General features: G+C 50.7%; 1 protein-coding gene across 3 annotated transcripts in view; it reads right to left on the bottom strand.

Annotated features, from left to right (window-relative positions):
• Positions 1 to 7,785, bottom strand: part of Slc45a4 (solute carrier family 45 member 4) — a 71,801-nt gene extending 64,016 nt beyond the window's left edge. Inside the window, exon 1 of one of the 3 annotated variants that reach the window (XM_075959495.1) lies at positions 7,549 to 7,785. The gene's annotated coding sequence lies outside the window, so the exon portion shown is untranslated. Of the gene's footprint in view, positions 1 to 6,971; positions 7,524 to 7,548 lie in introns of those variants that run through there. The other 2 variants (XM_075959494.1, XM_075959496.1) reach the window with 2 other exon arrangements.
• Between the last annotated feature and the right edge of the window lie 340 nt (positions 7,786 to 8,125).

The following is an 8,125-nucleotide window of genomic DNA, read 5'->3' on the forward strand; positions in this document are numbered from 1 at the left end:
GCATAATGTCACAGGCTTACATTTTAACCAAACCAAATAAAAATGCAAACCCCTAAGTGAACCATGAATGGCCTATGAAATTCCCCATCTTTCCGCCATTTAACACCAAGCACTTAGAAAGCATGCAACCCAATACTGAGGTGCAAGACAGACCATCTCTAGTGACAGGCTCGATGAAACAAGGGCTTTGTCCCTCAGATACGCAGGACTGTGCATCTAAGGTGGCATGTAAAAGCGTGGGGCACCCAGCAAGAATATCCTCAGGGTCTCCAGGTACAGTCTCCACAAAGTATCTCCTGAAACTAACTGCCAGAGAAGCCCCAAGGTCACCTTCGTGCTCCTTCCACACCCAAACAAAAAGGCGGCTGTCAGACAGTGTTCATGCTGTAAGCCCAGCACCTGGAGGAGGACTGCTGCAAGTTCCAGGCCAGCAAGTGCACTAATGTAGTGAACCTGTCTTAAAGGGGGGGGGGGGGGCTGTTCTCATAGAATGCTCCAGCAGCACAAGTCCCAGAGACAGTTCAGTAAGTCCTTTCCCTGAGGCAGGCACCTTAAAAGGTCCACCACTAAGCCACTCTGATTCCATGGCTTTCTAAGACATATGCTATAACCCTCACTAGGCCTGAGGATGAGTTGTGGTTCTGTGACCAACTCTGTGACCAAGACAGTAATTACAAAGTCAAACCACTTTTCTGGGCTGAACTGACACAGCTTAAAGATTACAGAAATGTTTTGAATTGCAATTTCCTCATACTTCTGTCACAGGAAAGAAAAAATGTCACCAATAAAAAGACTCTCCGGTATAAAGGTAAGTTACATTCAAACCAAATTTCACAGGGGGAAATGGATCACCGCCATCAGCGGCGGTGTGACTTTCACATTATTAAAAACAATTTGTTCTTGTTCTTTTAAGGGGCACTGATGACAGGAATGACATCACCAAAGTGCATGACATTGGATTTTACTTTTAAATGACTACAATATACTGCAAATGACATCTTTTAAAGCTATTCAAAATTGGAGCTGGACAGTGGTGGCCTGGCCCAAGTCTTTAATCTCAGCACTCAGGAGGCAGAGGCAGGTGGATCTCCGTGAGACCGAGGCCAGCCTGGTCTATAGAGTTCACACAGTAAAACCTTGTCTCAAAAAGATAAAACAAAGGGACAAAAAGGTTTAGATGTATCCATAATTTTGAATGTGCCCATAGTTTTTCAAAGCTATAGTATGAAGCACTTGTGCAAAACCTTGGAAAACATCTCTCTTAAGGAAATTCAACCCACTACGATAAGGGTTTCTTCTGGCATTCTAAGTTAGTCTTTCCTATGCTCAGCTTTGACGCTCCTGACTCAGCATCCTGAGTGCTAGGATTACAGGGATGTATCACTATGCCTGGCTTTATACTTATTTTTCCCCCTGAGAAAGGATTGGTCTTTGCCCCAGGTTAGTCTAGAATTCATTATGTGGCCCAGACTGGACTCAAATTTTGGGCAATCCTCTGCCTCGGTTTCTTGAGCACTGGGATTACAAGTGTGGGATGCCCTGCCCAGCCTTGTCCAATACAAGTGATTTTACCTCTAATATAGATGTCAAACCCTGCCCTCAAATGTAAATAAATGGGGCCTGGAGAGATGGCTCAGTGGTTAAGAATACTGACTGCTCTTCCAGAGGACCCAGATTCAATTCCCAGCACTCACATGGCAGCTCAGAACTGTCTGTAACTACAGTTCCAGGGGACCTGACACCTATGGCAAAACACTAATGCACATAAAATAAAAATAAATACATTTTAAAAAGTAAATAAATGAATGAATAAGTAAATCAATACGTGGAAGGCCAATGAGATGGCTCAGTAGATAAAGGCACTTGCCATGTGAGCCTGGCAAGCTACAAAGTAGGAGAGAACCAACATCAAAGTAGTTCTCTGACCCCCACATTTACTTGGTTGTATGTGTCTCTCCTTAATGTACAGACACACAAAAACAGCTTTTTAAAAACAGATGGAGGGCTAGGCATGGTGGCACATACCTTTTACCCCAGCAATGGGGTGGGAAGGTAGAGGCAAGAGGATGCCTGGAACTCGCTGGCCAACCCCCAGGTGTGGTAAGAGATCCTTGATTCAAAATGAAGGTAGAGATCCATAAAGGAAGATACCCAGTTTCTGGCCTTGTACACACACGCACACACACGAACACGCATGTAAACACCACACCCCACAGCTGATGGGCAGTTACAGGTGTATTACAGTGGTGGAGTGTGAGAACCACACTGCAGGCCAAGAATTCAATCTCCTAAATTGATGGAAAAATACTTTCCTTACTCAAAACCAAAAATCATACACTGTTGATTGGTTGCACTTCCCTCAAATGATGACTAAGTTGTTGGCAACACAGAGCTATTTATTATATTTTGGCTTACAACATCTAAGTGACTGCTTAAAATTATGCAGTGAGACTTGTACACAAAGTACAGTGACCACTACACAGAGCCAAATGCATGCCTACCTCAATGTCTCAATGCCTCATCTTGTAGTTCAAAGTGTGGCTTTTCTTACTCAAGACTTTCCCATGTTTGAAACCGGGGGATGTGGTGGCAAACCAAGTTCTGCAAGTTCAAGAGACACAACTACAAAAACTCAAGCCGGGGGTTGGCCATGTGGGATCTGTTGGTCATGTAGTATCCCAGAGTAGAAGGCACCTTACTTGCACCCTGCCCAACCCAACTACCCAGCTGAGCAGATCTTTCCATAGATGTGGGGGTTCAGCTAAAGACAAGGAGGCCTAGTCTGTACAATGTCTCCCAGGCCTGAAGAGGCAAGGAAGCCAAGCTTAAGGATCAAAAAGGTAAAGTTGGTGTACTTTAAACCCAGTACTAGGGAGGCAGAGGCAGGTGAATCTCTGTGAGTTCGAGGCCAGCCTAGTCTACATAGTGAGTTCCAAGACAACCATGGATCCACAGAAAAACCCTGTCTTGAAAAAACAAACAAAAAACCAACCAAACAAACAAAAAAGGTAAAGCAGATCCCAGGAAACATGAGGGTTCTGGGTTCTACTTGTGGTCATTCTGGCACCCTCAGACCCCAGTGCTTGGAGGCTACATCTAGCCCAAAATAAGGATGAACAAGAGAATGAGAGTGTTAGCCCCTTTTCAAAAGAAACCCAAGCCAGGCATGGCAGCTCATGCTGGGAACCCCAACAGTTGTAGGGTAGAGGGAGGAGGATCAGAAATTATCCTTGGCTCACAGTGAATTCAAGGCAATCAAGAGCTATCTGAGATGCTATGTCAAAAAAGCAACAACCACTAAATAGGCTGGAGAGCTGACTCAGTGGTTTGAGCACTTGTTGCTCTTACAGAGGATCTGGGTTCAATTCCCAGTACCCACCTGGTGGCTCAGAAACTTCTGTAACTCCAGCCCCAGGAGATCCTCTTCCAACCTCTTTGGACACCAGGCATACATGTAGCAAACATATAGTAAACATATATGCAGGCAAAACATTCATACACATAAAAAATTATAAATAAAAACAAATAACAACCACACCCAAGCAGGAGCTGAGCTACAGGGAACTTGGAACTATCCTCTCTCCAGACTCAGGCTTTGGGTCCTTCACCACAGCTCTCAGCAGTCCAGCAACTCCATCACTGGAGACAGAAACACTCAGCCATACCACAACGACTGCCTGACATTCTGAGGCACTAACATCCTCGCCCTCCAAGAAAGATACAAGGCTGACCACTGCTCTCAAGGGGCTACCTGTGAACAGAGTGGCCCCTTGAAAAGGAGCAAGAGGAAAGCTAACAGTGATAAACTAAAACACACAAGTAGGCTATGCCTGCTGAGTCTGCCCAGTTCATTATTTTTTTTAAAAATAGGGCCTCAGGCTAGAAAGACGACTCAGTGGTTAAGACCAGGTATTGCTCTTCCAGAGGACCCAAGTTCTGATTCTCAGCATCCACATCAGACAGCTTACAACTACCTGAAGCTCCAGCTCCAAGGGGGATGCAGGCACCTATACTCTCATATACATACCCACACAAAGACGACAACACACACACACACACACAGGCAACTTAAAATAATAAAAATAAATATTAAAAATGAAAAAAGACGGATCTCCCTATGTGTGCCAGACTAGCCTTGAACTTTCAGTCCTGCTGCATCAGTCTTCCTGTGCTAGTGTTTCTTTTTTTTTTAATCTTTTTTTTTTTAATTAATTTATTTATTAAGGATTTCTGCCTCCTCCCCGCAACCGCCTCCCATTTCCCTCCCCCTCGCCCGATCAAGTCACCCTCCCTCATCTGCTCGAAGAGCAATCAGGGTTCCCTGACCTGTGCGAAGCCCAAGGACCGCCCACCTCTATCCAGGTCTCCTAAGGTGAGCATCCAAACTGCCTAGGCTCCCCCAAAGCCAGTACGTGCAGTAGGATCAAAAACCCATTGCCATTGTTCTTGAGTTCTCAGTAGTCCTCATTGTCCGCTATGTTCAGCAAGTCTGGTTTTATCCCATGCTTTTTCAGACCCAGGCCAGCTGGCCTTGGTGAGTTCCCGATAGAACATCCCCATTGTCTCAGTGTGTGGGTGCACCCCTCGCGGTCCTGAGTTCCTTGCTCGTGCTCCGTCTCCTTCTGCTCCTGATTTGGACCTTGAGATGTGCTAGTGTTTCATTCTTAAAACTGCCTACCTCACAGAGCCAGGCATGAAGGTACCCAACTGTAATTCCAGCACCTGTCAGGAGGAGGCACCTGGGAGGTAGATAGAGGCAGGAATATCAGGAGTCCAAGGCTAGTCTCAGCTGCAAACCCAGTCTTTAAAAAATAAAAAATCCCAAACATACACAAACAATAAAAAACCCCAGGCACACTCCAGCCTTCACATAAAAGGTACATGTCATGAGAATGACCAGGTTCCTCAGGCTGGGAACAGGACTGTCCTTTCCACCAACATGGAAGAGGCCTCAAGTTTCTCTGAAAGGAGACTCACAGGCCCCAGAACTTGATAGTGGGGGGAGGGGGGGCACCCGAGGCACGTTTTGAAAGTTCCCATTTAAAAAGATCCTTGTTCATTGACTTTGGTGGAGCAGTTACGCTAATGCAAACAAGAGGAGCTTGTCTGGGAGCTGGTGGGGGAGGTGCTTCAGCTGAGTCCTCTGTAGACTCTGGCTTATGGGGTCTTCCACCCCAAGATGGCTCCTCATGCATGAGGTTGTCCCCACTACTGCTCCTTCACTGGACGCCAATGAGCATTCGTGTCGCCTGGCCTGCAGTCGAGTCTCTAATGGCATATTACTAAGTGCACCCTTGTCGACATAATTACATTATGATTAAAAAAAAAATCTAGGGAACCACAGGAGGCGAGCAATAGAGCAGCATCTTCACCCACCCTTAACAAGAACACAGCTTCTAGCACATTCTGGTTCCACAAATTACAGGCACATTTCTGCCAGGGGTGTTCCTCAGGAGGGCACTAGCAATTTGGGGTTGTCTGCCACCTACAATGATCACCAGTCATGCTTATTCAACACCAGGCCACAAAGCTGTCACAAACCACCCCTTGCTGGCTACCCAAAGCTGGGGCACCACGGTCCTCCAGACAGTGAGAAGGCATAGGGCAGGGCAACAGAGGCATCCTAGACCCTAACACCACCCTGTTCAATCCTCCCGTCTGCCTTCTGGATAACACAGATGAAATCAATTCAGCACCCCCTAAACACCAGCTCAAATACCTTTCGCCGCTCCTTTCCTGCACAGGAGACCAGGAGCTGCAGCATCACAGCCCCCTCCTCCCCTGCAGCTCTTGCAGGGCAGACAGAGAAGGGCAAGAACCGTTTACAGCTCCCTCAGCCCTTCCCCCACTCCCTCCTCTCCAATAAGCAAAGTTGCAGGGTGTTAAAAGCGAGCTACCTTGGAGATCACCCAGTCCAATCTCTGATCTGCTTTCACGATGCGACAAGGGGCAAAGCTGCAGCACACAGCATCTCTGCAAGAGAAGCCAGTGAATCCTCCACAGCACTGGGTGCTGGCCCTGGGCAGCCTCCCTCCACAGGCCCAGGGATTGTGGTAGGGATGTCTCCCAAATAAATCACCCCCACATACACCTAACAGGCGGTTCAAACCCTTCAAAGGAACAACTTTTCAGCATCCGTCACAAAAACAATCAGCACAAATATTCCTGAAGTGTAGGATTTGCAGATGACCTACTTCCCCCATCCCTCCCCCAAAGCACTTGATTTCCTCATCATGTTTGGGTCTCTTCCCACCTGGAGCCCACACAGCTTCAGGCCACGGTCACTGCCTTCCCCCTCACCCCCCCCCCCCCGCCCCCCAGCAGCTTGTGCAAAATATCTCTGCAAAGCCCTCATCAACTTGCTCTTCTCATGCAGGATTTGGATCGAAGCAGCAAATTGAGGGTGCTGTTCACATTTGTTCCAAGGCTGGCGGAGGTTCCCAGTTCCAGTGACCAGCCATTTGTCACCCTGAATCAGTAAGGCACCCCTGCAGCTTTTTACTAACGCTTTCTTACTACGAGGAAAAATAACAGAGGAAAGACTCCACCACACCCTACCTGTCAGCAGTCAGTGGAGCCAGCTGCAGGGAATGTGCTGGGAACACACTTCACCGTGGGGGGGGGGGGGGGGCAGACACCCAGATGTATTGTGGCCCACTCTCTTGAGTTTTGGGGGCCTACAAGACCACTAGAAACGACTGCTTCAATCGCTCATCTTTACAAATTCTGTTTGCCAGGCACGCGTCTTTGAACACCCCAGTAACAAGAAGCTGCAAACCCCAGTGTGTGGTCAGCTAGGGTACCAGAAGGGGAGACTGAGGCAGAAGTTGAAGCCACACTCCATCAGTATCCCACAGGGTAAAGCAAAAGACCCAGACTCCCCAGGGGACCTAGCGCCTCTACCCACCCGTGGCTGACCCCACCTTCTAAGGTTATTACAAATAACTAACCAGCAGGCTGTGCTCCCCAACTTGCACATACCTCCCCTGGAAAAGCCCTCCGCAGGAGTGTGCTCGCCGGGCGCCCATCTAGCGCAGCACACCTTGGAGAGGAATGGGTTAAGCTCAAGGGACTTGAGGAAGATGGGAGAGGGATGGGGGCTTCTCCAAATCCGAGGCTCTGCACCTGGAGCGTAGTGCTCCCTCCCGTCTTCTCCAGGAACGAGGTGGGCTTCGGGAAATAAAGGTGGCCGCAAGAGGGTCAGGCCACCGGCTAGCAGCGCTGCAAGCAATGTATGTTGGGGGACAAGGATAGAGAGCGGTGGCCCAGAAGCATTTCAAGGTAGTGGGCCCAGAGCCGGTGAACTCCCAGAAGTTAGCAAGGGTTGGGCAGAGGAAGGTGCGCACCCAGCGCCAGGGTGGCCCCGGGCCGGTGCGCTAGGAGGCAGACACCGCAGCCGCGGGGCCGAAGATGCGGACGAGCAAGGGCAGGTGCGGGCTGCAGCGCAGCGGCCGGGTGGGGGCGGGGGAAAGACGCGGGGTCGGTCGGGCCGCCGGTTCGAGGCCCGGGCCGCGCGGAGGGGGCGGGGCGGCAGGTGCGGCCGCTCACCTGTCTCCTCCGGCCGGGGCCGCGGGGCTGGTGGGGCTAGCTGGCGGCTGGGGTGCGGGGCCCCGGGCGCACCGGGGCGGCGGCGGGGCGTCCGGGCGGCGGCTGCGCCCTCGGCGGCGGCCGGCCGGGCGGGTCCGTCAGTCAGAGACTCGGGCACTGAGGGAGCGCTGAGAGGCTGCGGCCAGCGCGCGGGGACAACGCCGCTTTATCAGGTCGGAAACAGCCGCTGCGCGCCGCTTCCGCTGACGCAGCGCCGGCCTGCGCCTCATGACTATGCAGTAGGGTAGGAGGGCGGAGCCTGAGTCGCTCACTTCCATTGGTCGGAAGCAGTCAGTGGCCCCGCCCCTTGAGAAAGCCCCGCCCCTCCGGCCGAGCCCCGCCCAGGGCCTGGTAGTGGGCTCTGGAGGCGGCTGTGTGTTCCGCCGCCCTCGCCTGGCTTTCCTGCCAGACACCCTCAAGCTCTCCAGGCCGCAGCTGTGTAACGCGCTGTGCTCACCTTCCGCCAACAGAGCTGCACCCCTCTTGGGCGCAAACTGGTTGCCTGTAACTCCCCCATCCTTACTCCTTCTCATCCATT

This window comes from Microtus pennsylvanicus, chromosome 2 (genome assembly GCF_037038515.1).
Source record: "Microtus pennsylvanicus isolate mMicPen1 chromosome 2, mMicPen1.hap1, whole genome shotgun sequence".
Taxonomy (NCBI): Eukaryota; Metazoa; Chordata; class Mammalia; order Rodentia; family Cricetidae; genus Microtus; species Microtus pennsylvanicus.